Source organism: Heterocephalus glaber, unplaced genomic scaffold (genome assembly GCF_053883595.1).
Source record: "Heterocephalus glaber isolate CG9 unplaced genomic scaffold, H.glaber_assembly_v1.0 deba00001429, whole genome shotgun sequence".
NCBI classification, from domain to species: Eukaryota; Metazoa; Chordata; class Mammalia; order Rodentia; family Bathyergidae; genus Heterocephalus; species Heterocephalus glaber.
Window position 1 is genome coordinate 24,761,832 of NW_028258294.1, and position 19,993 is coordinate 24,781,824.

A 19,993-nucleotide genomic window follows, 5' to 3' on the forward strand; every position below is an offset into this window, starting at 1 on the left:
TGACTCTAGTTTCTCATTCTTTATGGCTGAGTAACACTCCACTTTATAAAAAAAAAATCTTCTTTATCCAGTTTCCAGTTGATGGGCACTTGGGCTGTTTCCAAACTTTAGCTATTACAAACTTATGTCTACTTTTTAATTGGGTTGTCTATTAATGAGCTGTAAGAATTCTTTATATATTCTGGTCATAGGTTATATGCATTGTAAATATGGTCTGTTTAAGGACTACTTTTCATTTTAATGATGTCATTTAAAGTTCTAAATTTTGGTGGATTATCATTTATCAATTTTTTTCTTTTATACATCATGTCTTTTGTATCCTAGGTAGTTCTTTCCTACCCTAAATTCATAATCATTTTCCCTTATAATTCCTTCTTAAAGTTTTATACTTTTAGGCTTTCTTATTTAGGTTTATAGATCCCTTCAAGTTATTTTTATGTATGGAAATAAAGGGTTGAGTTTAATATTATATATGTGGATACTAGGTGTTCCAGTGCCATTTGCTCAAAACAGTATCTTTTCCTCAGTTCTTGAATTGAGTTTATATTCTATAAAATGCTAATGTTAAATAATCTTTCAAAACTCAGTGGGCCATATATGTGTGGTTCTATTTCTAGATTCTCTGTTTTATTCCAATGATCTATATGTCTTTCCTTACACCAACACTGCCTTGATTACTGTAGCTTTAGAAGAAGTCTTAAAATTAGGTACTAAATGTCTTCCAACACTGTTTTTTTTCTTCTTTTAACTTTTCTAGGTCCTTTGTACTCCTACATAACTTTTAAATTTCAATATGCAATTGTTCATTTACAGCAAGTATACATAGACCTGAATTTTTATATATACCTTGTGTTTTCTAATCCTGCTAAATTCAAATACAAGTTCTATGGGCTCCTAGAGATTTCTTAGTATTTTCTTTGTAAATGATCATTTCATCTACATATAAAGATTTGGCTTCTACCTTTCCAGTCCTATGCTGATTGTGTCATTTTACTGCCAGACTATTTTGGTGTGAAATAGGTTTCAAAGTTTAATGGACCAATAAATAATAAGCATATCTGCCCTTGTTCCCCACCTTAGGGAGAAAGCATTGTATCTTCTCCATTCATATAAAGCTTTCTCACTGGAAGTATGGAGTACATGTCTAATCTGTTGAGAAAGTTCTGTTCTACTTCTAGTCTTCTGAGAGCTTTTACCATGAACAGCTGTGAAATTTAGTCCAATACTTTTTCTCCAACTATTGACAGGATCATATGACATTTTCCTTTCCTCTGTGAAAATGATGACTTTTCGAGTGGATCTTCCAATGCTGAACCAACACTGCCATCCCTATAACAAAACCACTTTCTACATCCTGCCAGATCTGACTTCTAATAGTTTGTTTTGTTAAACAAATTTCTATCTATGTTCATACTTTTTTCTTCTATTATCTTTATCCAGTTTTAGGATTAGCACAATGTTGATTTCCTAAAATGAGGGGAGAAGTGTTCTTTTTTTTTCTGCTTTAAATGTTTGATATAATTTATCAGTTAAAATGTGTACGAGCCTGTTGTTGTCATATTGGTAGGTTTTCAAGCTAGGAATATACTTTCTTTAATAGGTGCTATTCAAATTTTATATTTCCTTCAGCATTAGTTTCATTAATTTGTCTTCCTAGGTACTTCTTAGAAGTTGTCAAATTTATTTCAAAACAGATTTTTGAAATATGCTTTCTATATCCTTTTAAATTCTGTAAAATCTGTGGTAATGTCTCCTAGGTCTTGATATTTTAATTTTAAAAATGGATAATTGATATTATGTAATAGGAAGTAAAGGTCTACAGGAGCAGGGGAAGTTGGAGAGGTAGGGGAAAGGAAATAAGGGAAATATCTGAGAAAAGGAAACAAATGGAAACAAAATCTTTGCAAATAGGGAAGGGTGGAGTGGGTGAAGGGAGAGCAGAGGAAGAGGGAAAAAAATTAAGAGCCAAGATACTTATGTAATCTTGCAAGATCTCAATGATGTATGTAAATGCATTTTATACCTAAAATGTACCAATAAACTTAATGGGGAAAAATAATTAAAAAAAGAATGTGTATTCTGATTTTGTGGGGTGGGACACTCTGTAATCTTCTGTTAAGTTCATTCATTCAAGGGTTCCATTGAGTTCTGGTATTTCATTACTTATGTTTTGTCTAGTTCATCTATCTATTTTTGACAGTGTGGTATTGAGGTCCTCGACTACTATTGTATTAGTGCATATATGACTTTTCATGTCTGTTAGTATTGTTTTATATAGTTTGGTGCACTAGTGTTTCATGCATATATATTTATGATTGTCATCTCTTCGTGTGGGTTTGTTCCCTTTACAAGGATGTAGTGTCCTTCTTTGTCTCTCTTAATAAGTATTGGTTTGAAATCCACTTGATCTGCATACAGGATAGCTACTCCTGCTTTTTTTCAGATTCCTGTCACATGGAGTATTATTTTCCACCCTTTAACTTTCAATCCATGAGTTTCTTTTTAAATTAAGTGTGTTTCTTGTATGCAGCATATTGTTGGATTTTGCTTCATGACCCATTCTGCCAGTCTATTTCTTTTGATTTTTGAATTGAGACCATTAACATTGATAGTTATAACTGATATGTATTGACTTGTCATTGTTATGACTTTTTCTTTTTGTTGGATTCTCCTCCTTTACATTTAATTCCTTTTTATGCCCAATGGATTCATTCTGCTGTGCTTCCTGGGCTTGTGATCCTCCTTGTCTTCTCCTAGGATATTGTCTAAAATTTTTTTGAGTGCTGGTTTGATATTCATGAAGTTCCTAAGGTGCTCTTTGTCATGAAAGTATCTCATTTTTCCATCAATTTTGAAAGATAGTTTTGCAGGGTACATCAATCTGGGTTGCAGGCTGTTTTCCTTTAGGGCTTGGAATATGTCACTCCAAGCTCTTCTTGCCTTGGGGATTTGTGTTGAGAAGTCTGCTGTGATTCTGATGGGCTTTCCTTTGTATGTGATTTGTTTCTTTGACTGCATGTAGAACTTTGTTCTTCTGTTGAGTTTCTGGAATCTTATCAGTTATATGCCTATGTGTAGATTTTTTTTGATCAAGGCTAGTTGGAGTCCTATATGCTTCACTCATCTGTATGTCACGTTCCTTTCCCCTGCTTTGGAAATTTTCTGCCATCATTTCTGTGAAGAGTTTTTTTAATGCCATCTGCACTCTCTCCTGTTTCTTCATGGACTCCAATCAGTCTTATGTTATTCTTCTTCCCATCATCTAGCAGCTGCTGGATTGATTTCTTGTGGTCTCATACAATTTTGAAGCAATCTTTCCTTTCATGGTCACTAACTGCAATCTTATCTTCTATATCTGAAATTCTGTCCTCACATTGGTTCATTCTGCTGTGTAGACTTTCAATGGAGTTTTTCATGTCCTGGAAATCTATTTGGATCTGTTTTATGGATTCCATTTGTTTCCTATGTTGGGATTCCCTCATGTTCCTCAGCTCCCCTCTAGATTTATTAATCATGTCTTGCACTATGGGCACAATCTCTGCTGTTATCTGAGAAATTATTTCTGATTTCATTTTTTCCTGATTCTGTTTTGTTGCCATTTCAGGGAGTTCAGGTGGTTGAGTATCAGAGTGTTCTATCTTTTTTCCCTTTGGGGTTGCTGTAGGTGATCTGAAAATCTGGTTTTGAGACTTCTTTACATGTCTTCTCATTTTGACTTGGCATGGGGGTTTTGGTGGCACACACATGGCTCTCCTCCTCTGTACTGGAAGCAGTGTAATGGTGGCCCAGAAGCCCCTTCCTCTGGGTTGCAAGTGGTGGAATGGCGGCCCAGAAGCCCCTTCCTGTAGGCTGGGAGCAGTGTAATGGTGGCCCGGATGCCCCTTACTTTGCACTTGGAGCCGTGGAATGATGGCTCAGAACCGCCTACCTCTGCACTGGGAATGGTGGAATGGTGGCCCAGAATCCCCTTCCTCTGGGCTGGGAATGGTGGAATGGTAGCCTGGAAGCCCCTTCCTCTCTGCTGGGAGTGGTGAATGGCTGTGGATTGATAGAACAATTGTTTAGGGAAGGGTGAGGTTGGCGGGCTCTGTTTCCTCTGTTGTGTAAGGCATATGAGGGGGACACTGTAGAGCTCCATGCATCAGCATAGATGGCTTGGAATCTTGGGAAAGATTGCTACCATGGAGACATGACCTACTTAGTATGAATAAGCTTTGAGAAATTAGATTGTTGCTCTCAAGGGTAATAACTGACGTCCCTCAATAATCCCCAGGAGGAAATACTTTATAGCTCATTTTTACTACACAAAAGACAGTTCATGACATTAGCTTGATGGCTATGTTGAACCTTTGAGTTTTCTCCTTAAAAGTACTGAAGTGTCTCCTTTCTGATTCCTCCTTATTTTTTATTTCCATTCCCATCAATCCTATTTCTGTGACAAGCTCCAACTGATAGAAGCAAGATTCTTAGCTTATTGAAAGAAAGTAAGCAAAATAAAATTGCCCAAAACTCTTTGAATGAGTCACAGAACAATTAGTATCCAATTTCTATAGAAATGATGACTTTTTAAAATTAGAAAGTTAAAGTATTTAGCCAGGGCTTATTATGCTTGTCAGAACTGATTCATGTCAGTGAATACCATTGTTGATTTTCTGTTTTTAACAATACATAACTGGCACCCAAGAGCCCCACGTTTTTCCCTTTTCCTTATAGCCAGGCATGAGAAGCAGGAGACAGGTCTGTGCTGTTCTCCTGACATGTCTAGTATAGTGCTGGTTCTTTGCCATCCTGGCTGGATTTCACCCTGAAGTACTGAGTTCTTAGGATATTTGATAGAGGAAGCTTCTAACTGCATTTTCTCAGGCATTCTCCTCTGGATTTTCTTCTTATTCCACAATTTGAGAAGAAAATCAGTGGAAAATTTTTTTGAATAATTTGCTTCTTCCCTACTACTTTATTTTAGGGGAGGGAATAATCCAAACAATGACCATGTTTATTTGCAGAAAGTTTTCTCTAATCAGGGTGACTAAATTCCCTCCTGTCTAAAGTAAGGGTAATCATGAAACATTATTGGGTTGTTGTGAGGAAGAAATGAGGAAATAAGTGGAAAGTACATGTTCACCACTCTCTTGATATAGTCAGGATTCTTCCTCCCATACCTCCATGTTCTCTGTTGCCACCATCCTCCTTGTTGTACAAAACCTGTGAGAAGTCACCCACAATGCCTGGAGCCACCACACCTGGCTGGTTTCCCATCCTCCAGACTGAAAGTGCTCTTATCCTGAACTTGGAATCTTAATAAAGATGGCTATTCTTTATACCTATGTGTTGTTAGTGCCTTATCAATGAATATTTGCTTCTACTTATCTCTCACTTAAAGGAACCTTTCCTGTTCAAACAGGAAGAAATTGCTGAAAAAGAATAGTTAAGAAATCTGGATTCTAATTAACTTTATCACTAATTGTTATGTAGCCATGAATCACTTTTTGTTATAAACAAGAATAAGAACTACAAAGATTAATGAAGGTTGTCAAGACTAGGGAGAAAATAACACTGAAAATTTCCATAATGATATCTTATAAATCCAATTCTTTATTTCATTTGGTCGAATAAAGCTTGGCATGCTGGTGTGGTGGTGCATGCCTATAATCCCAGAACTCGGGAGACTGAGGCAGGAGGATTGGTGTGAGTTCAAGGCCAGCGTGGGCTACATAGTGAGTACAAGGCCATCTTGAATTTCATAGCAAGACCCTGTCTCAATGTTTTTTTAAACATGAACAGAGAAGGAAAAAATGGAAACAAATTTTTTGTAAATGGGGGAGGGGGTTGGAAAGGAGGAAAGAGGAATGGGGAAAAAACAAGAACCAAGATATATAAGTACAGGACAGATTCCCAATGATGAATGTGATTATAATGTATATCTAAAATGTACCAATAAACTTAATGAATAAAAAGTGTTTTTAGCAAAGGTAGAATAGTTATTTCTGTCTTGTTGCGAGGCACAGAAAGGTAGCCTTTCCCATTTATTTCTATTCTTTGTCTGTGCTTCAGTCTTCTGACAGAGCATTTCTTGACTTGTAATGTAATTTTTGCTTTCTTATGTCCTTGTTCAACTGGAATGAGATCTTCTTGAGTATATAAGCCTATCTTGTCCATCTTTGTGTTTCCAGTGCCCATTTCAAGTCATGGTACATAATGCATGCACCATAAATTACGAAGAAAAGGAGAAATATCTAGCTACAAGTATATAAACAGGAAATGTTAAACTAAAAATATACATTTTTCATTTTGTTCTTTTTTAAAAAATGAGAAACATCTTATCTGGCATTAATCAGTCTGCATAGACTAATTGAGGATTTGCTCTGTGTTGGGCACTGAGCTGAGCTGCAGGCTGCCTGCTAGCTTGGTAGGTTGGAAGCATGTATGTGAACATGTTGCCGAGGGTCAACACAACTGGAGGTCCTAAGAACATTGTACTATTTGTTATCCTACCCCCATTTTACCAATGAGCTGAGAGAGATTAAATAACTTTTATGTAATAATCATCAGAATAGGGATTCAAACCCATGACTGACTATTTGGTACAAAACTCTTATTTCTTTCTGCTGCCTGGATGCGTTATATTTTTCCATAGTGTGCCACAGAAGGCTGAATGTCATGTTAATCACATCAAGGAAGATGAAAAGGAAAATAAACTTTGGGATCTCAATTTAGTGTTACTGGAATTGCTTGAAATAAATTCATGAGAAATTCAAAGGGAGAGGGGAAAGGATGAGGTAGAAAAGTGCTTTATTATTATTAAGTTTAATCACACTGATAAAGTTAGAAGTAACAAATGGTGTTTGGAGTATCATTTGCTTGAGATTCCCACAGTGCATTTTGATCTGTGAGATGAGAGGCTCATTGCACAGGAAGATTACCTGGTCATTTGGAATGACTAATCTGTCCTTAAAATCATAGCTACAAGTACTTGGGAGCCTGATCATAAACACATTTTCATACCTTTGTAGAGATTAATGGTTGATAATTACTTTATTCAATGGCAAAACCTTGGTTTGGATTATGTGTCACAGTAACAGTTTCTTCTATTCATATTCTAAAATAAGTCTACATGATGTATCACTTACAATCTCTGCTCCCTTTCCCCATTTTACATTCACTAGGAGACTCTTCAATTTATAGTATAAATTAATTCAACTATTTCATGACTGTCACTTTCTCCTTTAAAAAATCACACTTTGAGTTTGAGTCCTCCAGTGAGCTAGGATCATTACTCAATATCTGTTGACATTGTGGCTGCAGTAGCCTTTGTTTTCTTCAAGCTAAATGAACTATCATTTCAATATTGAAGTTTCAGGAACACCAAAGAACAGTTGTAAAATTACACAGTTGATGCTCTTAATTGCAAAGTAGAGCCTAGAGACCATCACTGAGTTGCAAATTAATAAAAACCTTCTGAAGTAGAAAGGTCATATTCAAAGAGACTGCAGGATTTGTGCTGTAAAAACCTGGGAATGAATCTACATTTGCATGGGAAAATATTTGCCATGATGCCGCCCCAATAAGTACTGAGGAATGAAAACATGAGTGATCTGAGCAGCAGGGCAAGGTTAGCCGTAGGAGAAACTGTAGGTGGGAGATTTTCAACAGAAATATCAGTGGGGAACCACATGTCACATTTGTTCCATTTTTTTTCTCCTTTTCCCAAGGGGACAGAGACAGGTGAGCTTCCTTCAGGAATAACTGCAAATTCCTTTAACTCCATTTCTCAGCATAAAAGCCATAAAGAAGGCTCTGTTTCTAGAGAAGTACAGGTTATGGAGTCAGGATGAGGTTCCCTGTTTAACTTTTTGATCCCTTTTAACATTTGCTTTTCTCTTGGCCACAAATTCATATCCCTTCTGGAAATAAAGCTTATCCCTAAGGAATTTATAAAACATATTATCCAAGATATTATGTAGAAATGCCTCATGCAGTTCTTTCTCCACTGCTGAATTTCCCACCCTAAAGTCTAGCTTTAATCTGTTCTCAGGTTCTTGGCCCATGATACCTTTAATTTTTCATTATTTTCTTTCCTCCTTTCTTTTCCATTATTCCATTATGATTTTCTTCAGCATTTCTGCTTCACAGAGATGCACTGTGGTGTGATCATGAATCTTCCTTTCTTTTTATAGGATTCCTAAGTCAGTTCTTCTTTTAACAATCATTTGCTCTTTTTTTTAACTTTTTTAAAAATTTCATTTTATTGGTACAATTTAGGTATACAATATAATGACATTCATCATTGGAAATTTGCACCTTTACATAATCTCTCTTGGTTCTGCTCCCCCTTCCCCTGCCCTCCCTTCAACCCCTCAATCCTTCCCTATTTACAAAGACTGTTTCCATTTTCTCATATTAATTCCATTCCCTTCTTTCCTTTCCCCTACCCCTCCCACTTCCCCTTCTCCTTTGCCCCTATTCTTCCTATTTCACATTATCTATTATACCATTTAGTCCTTATTTACACTTTCAGTTTCTCACACTAGAGAAACTATTTGGTATTTATCCATGTGTGTCCTGTTTATTTCACTTAAGAGTATTGCCTCAATGTGCATCCATTTAGGTAAAAATGTCTGTAATTTCTCACTTTTTATGGCTGAGTAGTACTCCATTTTAGAAAAAAATCCCACATTTTCTTTATCCAATCTCCGGTTGATTGGCATTTGGGCTGCTTCCAAGTTTTAGCTATTACAAATTGTGCTTCTGTGATCATGGGAGCACATATATCACTGTGGTAAGATTCTTTTATTTCTTTGGGGAAGATACACAGCAGGGGAATAGCTGGGTCAAATGGGACTTTCAGTCCTAGTTCTTTGAGGTATCTCCATACTGATTTCCACAGTGGTTGCAGCAGTCTACACTCCCCCTATCAGTGGAACAATGTTCCTCTTTCCCCACAGCCCTGCCAGCGTTTGTTATTGGTTGGTTTCATGATAGCAGCTATTCTTTCTAGAGTGAAGTGGAATCTCAGCGATGTTTTCATTTGCATCTCTTGAAAGACCAGTGGTGTTGAACACTTTTTCATGTTTATTTGTTATTTCTACTTCTTTGTCTGAGAAATGTCTGTTCATTTCAGATGCACATTTTCAGATTGGTTCTTTAAATTGGGGAGGTCTGATCTTTTTAAGTGCTTTACAGATTCGAGATAGTAGACCTTTGTCTGAGGAACAGCAGATGAAGATTTTTTTTCCCACATTGTTAGTTGTCTCTTCACACTGCTGGTGGTTTCTCTTGCAGTGCAGAAGATTTTTAATAAGAAGAGATTCCACTTGTTGATTGTTTGTGCTAGTTGACAGGCAACTGAGGTTTTGTTCATAAAATGTTCTCCTACACCAGTGTCTTCAAGAGTTCTACCTAACCTCTGTTCCAGGCGATTCAGCATTTCTATTTTAATATATAGATCTTTAATCCATTTTGATTTTAGTTTAGTGCATGGTGAGAGATATAGGTCTAGTTTTAATCTTTGACAAGCTGAAACCCAATTTTTCCAGCACCATTTCTTAAAGAGGCTATCTTTCTTCCAGTGAGGGTGTTTGACTCCTTATTGAAGATGAGATGGCTGAGTGTTTCTGCATCTTCTAATCTGTTCCATTGGTCCTCAGGTCTGTTTCTTTGCCAGTACCATGCTGTTTTTTTTTTTATCAGGTAGCTTTGTAGTATAGTTTCAAGTTGGGGATTGTGATACTCCCTGCCATGTCTCCGTTTCCTAGAATTGCTTTTGCTATTCTGGGTCTCTTCTTGTTTGAAATGAATTTTTGGATTGTTTTCTCAAGGTCCATGAAATATGCTGCTGGGATTTCAATTGGGAATGCATTGAATCTATATAGCAGTTTTGGAAGTATGGCCATTTTCACTATATTGATCTTTCCTACCAAGGAGCAGGGGATGTCTTTCCATTTTCTGATATCATCTTCTATCTCTCTTTTCAGAGTGCTATAGCTTTCAGAGCAGAGGTCTTTGATTTCTTTTGTTAGGTTGATTCCAAGGTATTTCAGTTTTTTGAGTGCTATTGTTAAAGGAATTGTTTGTCCTATTTCTGTCTCAGTGAGTCTGTTGGTGTAGAGGAAAGCTATTAGTTTTTGTATGTTGACCTTGTATCCAGCTATTCTACTGAATTTGGTTATTAAGTCTAGGAGACTTTTGGTGGAGTTCTTGGGGTCTTCTATATAGAGTAGCATGTCATGTGCAAATAATGACAATTTGACTTCTTCATTTCCTATCTTTATTCCTTTTATTAGTATAATTTAGGTATACAACCCATTTGCATTTCTCATTGGGAACTTGCATCTTTACATGATGCATCTTGGTTCTTATTTTTTTCCCATTCCTAGCCCTCCCTTCACCCCCTCCACCCTTTCCTATTTACAAAGACATTGTTTCCATTTTTTCCATTTCTCATAATTTTTCCTTTTCCTTCTTTCCTTTCCCCTACCCCTCACACTACCCCTACCCTTTTGGAACTTTTCTTCCTATTTCACATTATCAATTATTCATTCTAATCATTGGTACATATTAAGTATACAATATAATGACATTCATCATTGGAAATTTGCACCTTTACATAATCTCTTTTGGTTCTTATTTTTCACCCTTGCCCTGCCCTCCCTTCAACCCCTCCATCCCTCCCTATTTACAAAGACTTTGTTTCCATTTTTCCATTTTCTCATATTAATTCCATTCCCTTCTTTCCTTTCCCCTAACCTCCCACTTCCCCTTCTCCTTTGCCCCTTTTCTTCCTATTTCACATTATCTATTATACCTTTTAGTCCTTATTTACACTCTCAGTTTCTCACACTAGAGAAACTATTTGGTATTTATTCATGTGTGTCCTATTTATTTCACTGAAGAGTATGGCTTCAATGTGCATCCATTTAGGTAAAAATGTCTGTAATTTCTCACTTTTTATGGCTGAGTAGTACTCCATTTTATAAAAAAACCCCACATTTTCTTGATCCAGTCTCCAGTTGATGGGCATTTGGGCTGTTTCCAAGTTTTATCTATTACAAATTGTGATGCTATGAATATGGGTGCACATATATCACTGTGGTATGAACCTTTTAATTATTTGGGGAAGATATCCAGCAGGGGAATAGCTGGGTCACATGGAACTTCCAGAAAATTGGCATCTGAAATGAACAGACATTTCTCAGACAAAGAAGTAGAAATAGCAAATAAATACATGAAAAAATGTTCAACATCACTGGCCATTCAAGAGATGCAAATGAAAACAATGCTGAGATTCTATCTCACTACAGAAAGAATGGCTGCTATCATGAAATCAACCAATAACAAATGTTGGTGGGGCTGTGGGGAAAGAGGAACCCTGCTCTAGTGCTGGTGGGAGTATAGACTGGTTAAACCACTGTGGAAATCAGTATGGAGATGCCTCCTTTTATTTCTTTCTCTTGTCTAGTTGCCATGGCCAATATTCCCAAAACTGTATTGAACAGAAGTGGTGATAGTGGACATCCTTGTCTTGTTCCTGATTTTAGTATGAAGGATTTCAGTTTTTGACCATTTATCATGATATTGGCTGTTGGTTTTTCATAGATGGCTTTTATCAGATTGAAGGAGACACTATCTATTCCAATTTTTTGTAGGGTTTTTATCATAAATGCATGTTGGATTTTGTCAAATGCTTTTTCTGCATCTATGGTGATAATCATATGGATTTTGTCCTTGGCTCTATTGATATAGTGTATTACATTGATTCATTTGCATATGTTAAACCATCCCTGCATCCCTGGGATGAATACCACTTGGTCAGGGTGTATGATCTTCTTGATGATCATCTGCATTCTATTTGCCATTATCTTATTAAGGATTTTTGCATCTATGTTCATTAGTGAGATTGGCCTATAATTCTCTTTTTGGGTTGAGTCTTTGTCTGCTTTGGGGATCAAGGTGATGCTTGCTTCCAGGAATGAATTTGGGAGTATTGCTTCCCTTTCAATTTCACTGAAGAGTTTAAACAGTAGTGACAGTAGTTCCTCTCTAAATGTCTTGTAGAATTCAGCGGTGAAGCCATGAGGACCTGGGCTTTTCTTAGTTGATAAATTTTTAATTACATTTTCAAATTCATTGATTGATATTAGGTTGTTTAGAATTTTTAGGTCTTCTTTGTTCCACTTTGGTATCTAGGAATCTTTCCATTTCTTCATGTTTTCGATCCTATGGGTGTATAGGTTCTTGAAATAGGTATTGAGGATCCCCTGAATTTGTGCTGGGTCTGTTGTAATTTCACCCTTTTCATTCCTAATTGCATGGATTTGGGGCTTTTCTTTCCTTTTTCTGATAAGTTTGACTAAGGGTTTGTCAATTTTGTTTATTCTTTGGAAGAACCAACTCTTTCCTTTATTGATTTTTTGTTTCATTCTCTTAGTCTCCATTGCATTGATTTCTCCTCTGATCTTGGTAATTTCTTCCCTTGTATGAGCTTTGGGCTTGTCTTACTCTTCTTTCTCTAGCAGCCTTATGTTCAGCATCAGGTTGTTTAATTGGGCTCACTCTGTTTTCCTAATATGTGTATTCACTGCTATGTATGAATTTCCCTCATAAGACTGCTTTCATTGTGTCCCATAGATTCCGATATGTTGTATTGTCATTGTCATTGAATTGAAGGAACTATCTGATTTCTTCTTTAATTTCCTCTGTGAACCATTGGTTCTTCAGAAGTGTGTTGTTCAATTTCCATATGTTTATGAAATTTTTGTGGTTTCTCTTGCTATTGATCTCCAGTTTCATCGCACTATGGTCTGATAATATACAGGGGATAACTTCAATTCCTTTGCACTTACTTAAACCTGTTGTATGAGTTAGTATGTGGTCTATTTTGGAGCATGACCCATGTGCAGCTGAAAAGAATGTGTATTCTGATTTTGTGGGGTGGGACACTCTGTAAAGTTCATTTGTTCAAGAGTTCGATTGAGTTCTAGTATTTCATTACTTATGTTTTTTCTAGTTCATCTATCCATTTGTGACAGTGAGTTATTGAGGTCCCCCACTACTATTCTATTAGTGCATATATGACTTTTGATGTCTGTTAGTATTTGTGTTATATAGTTGGGTGCACTAGTGTTCGGTGGAAATATATTTATGATTGTCATCTCTTCCTCTTGGATTCTTCCCTTTACAAGGATGTAGTGTCCTTCTTTGTCTCTCTTAATAAGTATTGGTTTGAAATCCACTTGATCTGCATAGAGGATAGCTACTCCTGCTTTTTTTCAGATTCCTGTCACGTGGAGGAACCTCCCTTTAACTTTCAATCTGAGTTTCTTTTTAAATTAAGTGTGCTTCTTGTATGTAGCATATTGTTGCATTTTGCTCCATGACCCATTCTGGCAGTCTATTTCTTTTGATTGGTGAATTGAGACCATTGACATTGATGGTTATAACTGATACATATTGACTTATCATTGTCATGACTTTTTCTTTTTGTTGTGTTCTCCCCCTTTACATTTAATTCCTTTTCATGCCCAATGGGTTCATTCTGCTGTGCTTCCTGGGCTTGTGATCCTCCTTGTCTGCTCCTCGGATATTGTCTAAAATTTTTTTGAGTGCTGGTTTGATATTCATGAAGTTCCTAAGGTGCTCTTTGTCATGAAAGTATCTCATTTTTCCATCAATTTTGAAAGATAGTTTTGCAGGGTACATCAATCTGGGTTGCAGGCTGTTTTCCTTTAGGGCTTGGAATATGTCACTCCAAGCTCTTCTTGCCTTGGGGGTTTGTGTTGAGAAGTCTGCTGTGATTCTGATGGGCTTTCCTTTGTATGTGATTTGTTTCTTTTCTCTCACTGCATGTAGAACTTTGTTCTTCTGTTGAGTTTCTGGAATCTTATCAGTTATATGCCTATGTGTAGATTTTTTTTGATCAAGGCTAGTTGGAGTCCTATATGCTTCACTCATCTGTATGTCACGTTCCTTTCCCCTGCTTTGGAAATTTTCTGCCATCATTTCTGTGAAGAGTTTTTTAATGCCATCTGCACTCTCTCCTGTTTCTTCATTGACTCCAATCAGTCTTATGTTATTCTTCTTCCCATCATCTAGCAGCTGCTGGATTGATTTCTTGTGGTCCTATACAGTTTTGAAGGAATTTTTCTTTTCCTGGTCACTAATTGCAATCTTATCTTCTATATCTGAAATTCTGTCCTCACATTGGCTCATTCTGCTGTGTAGACTTTCAATGGAGTTTTTCATGTCCTGGAAATCTATTTGGATCTGTTTTATGGATTCCATTTGTTTCCTATGTTGGGATTCCATCATGTTCCTTAGCGTCTCTATTTTTTTATCTGTGTCCTCTCTAGATTTATTAATCATGTCTTGCACTATGGATGTAATCTCTGCTGTTATGTGAGAAATTATATCTGATTTCATATTTTCCAGATCCTCTTTTGTTACCAGTTCAGGGAGTCCAGGTATTTGAGTATCAGCATGTTCCATCTTGTTTCGCTTTGGGGTTTCTGTAGGTGACTGGAAGTCTGGTTTTGAGACTTGTTTACCTGTCTTCTCATTTCGATGTATGGGAGGGTGCTGTTATCACCCACATGGCTCACCTCCTTTACACTGGCATCAGTTGGATGGTGGCCCAGACGCCCCTTCCTCTGGGCTGGGAACAGTGAAACAGCAGCACAGAAGCCTCTAGCTCTGGGCTGGGAGTGGTTGAATGGTGGTTGGAAGCCCCTTCCTCAGAGCTAGGAGTGGTGGAATGGCAGCCCAGAAGCCCATTCTTCTGGGCTGGGAGCAGTGGAACCAACAATCCTTTGGTCTTATGATCTGTTCCTATGATCTCAGCTGTCACTTTTGGTAAATTAGACTTTTGGATCTTCCCCACATTCTCTCAGGCAAGACTGTTCTTTCAGCCTGAAACTTGAGACCATGTCCCATCTCTCAGTATTCATAAGAAGCAGAGATAGTTCTCTGTCCTCTCAGAATTTTTGTACCACAAAAAAGAGCAGAGCCTGGGCTTTTAGTTTAATATCTTTTCTTCCAAGTTTTTTTTTTTTTTTAATTCTAAAGCAGATACTAGTTCTTCTTCTCATCCTCATGTGTAGACTGTTCTAGTATTTGGTTAGCTTAGAGCCAAAATTCAGCTTCTTTACTGATTTTCACAAGAAATTCAAGTTAGGTTTCCTAAATACCTAGCAGGTCACATAGGGAGGTCCCCCATAGCACATAGCATTTGTATTGGAAAGTGTCGGTATGACACTTCTGTGTTTCTTCTCTGTCCTTTTCTTCTGTATTCTTTCCTTCCTCTACTCCCGAGCCAGGTCTTTTTTTTTCTGTGGACAGTTTCTCTATGTAGAACTCTACTGCTTTTATTCCATTGTTCCCAATTTCCTTGATATCTGTATTTACTTTCTTTATTATTTAGAGTAGCTCTTTCTGCTTCTGTGAAGGAAATCTGGTGTCCATCCTAATATTGTCATAAAGGCCAATTTTTCTTGATTTGGATGTGTAGCTTTATCCAACTGCTTTTCAACAAGCTAGCTTTTTCCTTATAGAAAAATTCTCTGGCCAGCTGCTATTAACAAAATATTAAATATTTCTCCATATTATTACTATTACAACAGAGTCATTAATGCCTTATGGGTTTGCTGAGATGGTGAAAGGAAATAATGAACACTGAGGATTTAGCACAGTATAGTTTATCCTCATCATCATTGAATGGAGTCAGATTATGTAATTTTTATTTCCTCTTTTTCTGGATCATTGTGGTTACCTTCTTTAATAACACAACACATACAGCTGAGTTTTCTGAGGTTGTTCCTACCTTTGAGCTCCCCAAGGGCAAGCCCTTCATCTTACCTATTCTTACATCTTTAGAACAGGCTGAAAGATCCAGTGCAGAGTGATGCACAATAAATGTTTGTTGAAGAATTGAATCTCTCTCGCCCGAAGTTCTGGTAGTAAAAAAGAATTATATAGAGAAAGATTTGGGGAAGAATTGAAGGCAAGTTTCAGAGCCATTGCTATTCACTTTTGGTTTTTCTCTTACTGAGGAGCTACCAGTGCAGAGAAAGCACTTTGCAGGAAGGAGGAAGAAAGGGCTATATTCTCTGATTTCTGGATACCTACTGCACACGGAGGAGATATCTGGGCCCCCACTGTTCGTGAACTTCTCAAATTTATTTTATTTTTCTTAGTAGTTTGATGTTTGTTAAAACAGTAAATTATTGTGTTATAGTAGATAACTTTTAATGTCAACAAATGAGGTTCTAAGTATAAGAAATTTTTATCAGAAATCAAAGGAAAATAGAAGGGGTTCAACTATAAGAAACTCTGCACTTTTACTGTTTGCACTGTTTTACCCCACTAGTTCCCTTTCTGTTTTGTGAACAGTCACATGACTGGCTGTGTGGGAGGAGGAGGAAGTCTTTTTAGCTACCTGGAATCTAATTTTTCATGATTTCTTCCCTGTATACTCTGTTTCCTTCAGGTGCAAAAGAATTGGAGTTTTTATGCAGGGAAGGCTGGGCTAAAACAAGGGAGCATCCCAGGAATATGCTAATACTTGATGTCCTATCAATCTGATGTATTTTCAACATTTGTTCATCAGAAGCTGAAGATATATGGGGAAGGATACAAATTCAAGAACTCAGTTTCTCTTTATTGCTCCGTGTAATTCATATCAGCTCCGAAGGTGTGTACACAGTTTATGAGAGAGATCTCTGTATTAACACAATAGTCTTTCTTAGGAGGCAGCTCATAAATTCATTCAGCCCATTTTACTTGAACAGGTGAAGGACTCATTCCAACCCTATATGGTTTTTCCAAATATTTCTTTCCAACCATGTAGACATACACCTGAAGAACGCTCTTATAAATGCATGTTTTTCTATTTCATTACATTTCCAGTGATGCCTTAACACCCCTTACCAGTTGATACCCTAGATGGTCTCACCTTAGAATTGTTCTGCATTCAGCTCCACCATGTCACAATCTAATAAATATAAAATCCACTCTTTCTTTTTTTTTCTATCTATTTGATATTTCAACAGGGTGCTGATTGTGAAATGCACTGGCCTTCTATCAGATCCTTTAGCTTGGGAAGTCATAGAACTTTGGCCCAAGAAAAGTATCTTATAAATATGTGATTCTACTTATTACATTGAGAGATATTATGTGCATCTTGATATAATTTTTTACTTATTGTGACAATGCAGGGTTTTGCTATAAAGGATTTGTTCTATTCCAGCAACTGATGTCTGCTACCTATAAAGTTCTGAAATGTTCTTTTAGATTTTATGTACCAATATAAAGTTTCTAAAATAGCATTCGAAAGGATTCTTCACAAAAAGTGGCCTTGGTATGTATAGTCTGACTGAATAAGTGCATGAATAGAGTAGTATCTGGCTTATGAAAAAACTTGTGTTTATTTTGGGCTTTCTCACCTTGGTCTGCAGCTCGAATTTACACAAGTATAAAATGGGAATAATGATTTCTATGAAGTTTCTTTATAAGGGAGGAAAGCATTTAATAACCAAATTCATTATGGTATGTAGAACATAAAACTGTGGTCCTGAAAAAGACCTTTGAAATATGTCTTCCCCACTTCTTTTTACAGAAAAATCCAAAGCCAGATGTAGAAAGATTTGTCTAGAGTTATCCTTCAAAAAGAGGCCCTTTTTTTGGCCTGTTTTTGTGACTGCTCCTGTCATTATTGCCCTTGCCAGCATTTTATGATGTTTCCTTCAGTTGTAAAGTATGTGAAGACTCTACCCATTTTGTGAAGTTTGTTACCCTAAGCCCCATGCCAATCTCTTTGTGGCTAAACTAGCCATTGAAGGCAATCTCTTGTAAAAAATTAGCAAACCAGTGAACTCACCAGTTGTAGGAGTATTCTAGAATCCAGATAGACACCTGAAAGAATCACATCAAATTTTCATAGAGGCAATTAGTTCTCTCCACTTAGAATTATTCAATTGTATACTAATGACTAAACTCTGTCCTACAACACTGATGTGTGAGTAGCCCTTTATTAGTAATACACAAGAAACATCAAGGTGATTATGAAGGAGGACTGAGAACATCTGAAGTGCAGAAGGATTCATTTTCAGACTTGTTGCCAGATAGGATGGCAAAATCTTTTTTTTTTTTTTTTTTGGTACTGGGGATCGAACTCGGGACTTCCCGCTTGCAAGGCAGGTGGCGGAACCACTGAGCTAAATCTCTGGCCCAAGATGGCAAAATCTTTAGTGAGACCTATCAGTCATTTCTTTCATTGATGAGAATGGGGAATTCTGTACCTCATATTTTTGTCAAGGAATTTTATAAAATATGTGCTATTCTGGTTCAGGTACCAGGCATAAAGTACTTTTCAAGCAGTGCTTCAAAAGATTGAAACTACTGGAATTCCTCAACTGGAAGACGATGGAGCAGAAGGGTATTGAGTTTTCTACACCATGCACATTTTTCTAGTTAGGCCAGTGTTAGGCTGTATTGTATTGCTGCTGAAGCCGGAACAGATTGAAACTAAATTTTAGAGGCTCTTACCTTTAAACTTATATACCATTCATTGAGGGGAATATTATCCAGAGTTAATTGTTGAAGAGAAGAGAAACCCAGCTTAAAGTTACTCAAATGAAAAAAAAATTATGTGTTACTTATTGATTGATTCTTTCATTATGCTGAAATGATCATGGGTTATCAACTTCAGGGAAGGTTTGAGCCAGGTATTCAGGTGTTCAGTCACGTTATCAAGATCCAGTTTCTTCTCTCCATCTCTTCTTCTCTTTTTCCTCCCTTCCTCCTTTCTTCTTTCCTTCCTCTATAATTTATTGAGATAAAATGTATTGAACATAAAATTGACCATTTTAAATGAATAATTTAATGGCATGTTATACATTCAAATGTTGGGCAGCTATTACCTTTTATCTAGTTCCAAATCATTTTCCTCACTCCAAAGTAGCTCACTTTATTAATTAAGCAGTTTCTTCCTATTTTCTCCTTCCCCCAGGCCCTGGTAATACCAGTCTGTCTCTATGGATGTATTTAGTCTGGATATTTCATGAAAGTGGAATCATACATTAGGCACTCTTTGTATCTGACTTTTTTCATTTAGCATAATATTTTCAAGGCCCATACATATTGTAGTATGTATTTATACTTCATTGTTTTTATGGCTGAGTGATGTTCCATTATATGTATGGAACACAGTTTGTTGGTTGGTTCATTTGTTGATGTTCATTTGGACTATGTTGTTTCCACGTTCTGGTTATTTTGAACTTATATGTACATGTATGTACATGTACTTGTTTTAATGCCTGTTTTTAATTTGTGGGAATCGATACCTAGAAATGGAATTGTAATATTTTATGGCATTTCTCTTTAGAATTTTATTTATTTATTTTTTTTGCAGAAGCAGAGATCGAACTCAGGACCTTGCAAGGCAGGTACAGCAATAGTGAGCTAAATCTCCAGCCCTCTCTTTAGCTTTTTAGAGCTGCCAAACTTTTTCACAGTGGCTGAACCCTTTCATAGTCTCACCACCAATATACAAGGGTCAAAATTTCTCAACATTCTCACCAACATTTAATATCTGTCTTCCCCTTTTATTTAATGTTTTTGTTTGTTTGTTTTTGTGGGGCTGGTGATTGAACCCAGCACCTTATGCATGTTAGGCAAGTGTTCTACCACTGAGCTACAGCCCCAGTCTTGCCTCCTCCTTTTAATCACTACCTTCCTAGTTGGTATAAATTGGTAGCTCATTGGGGTTTGATTTGCATTTCAGTAATAAAAATGATTTCTCTTTTCATGTACTTCTTGGCCATTTGTCTCTCTTCTTTGGAGAAATGCCTGTTTTCTATTGTAGAAGCCACATTGCTTTGCAGGCTTTCACATGATGGTAGGGTGACAATCTCTTAATTTGCCCTGGACTGTGTTTTCCCTGAATGTTGGACTTCTGAATTTAAAAGCAGAGCAGTCCTAGGCAAACTGAGACTAGCTGGTCACC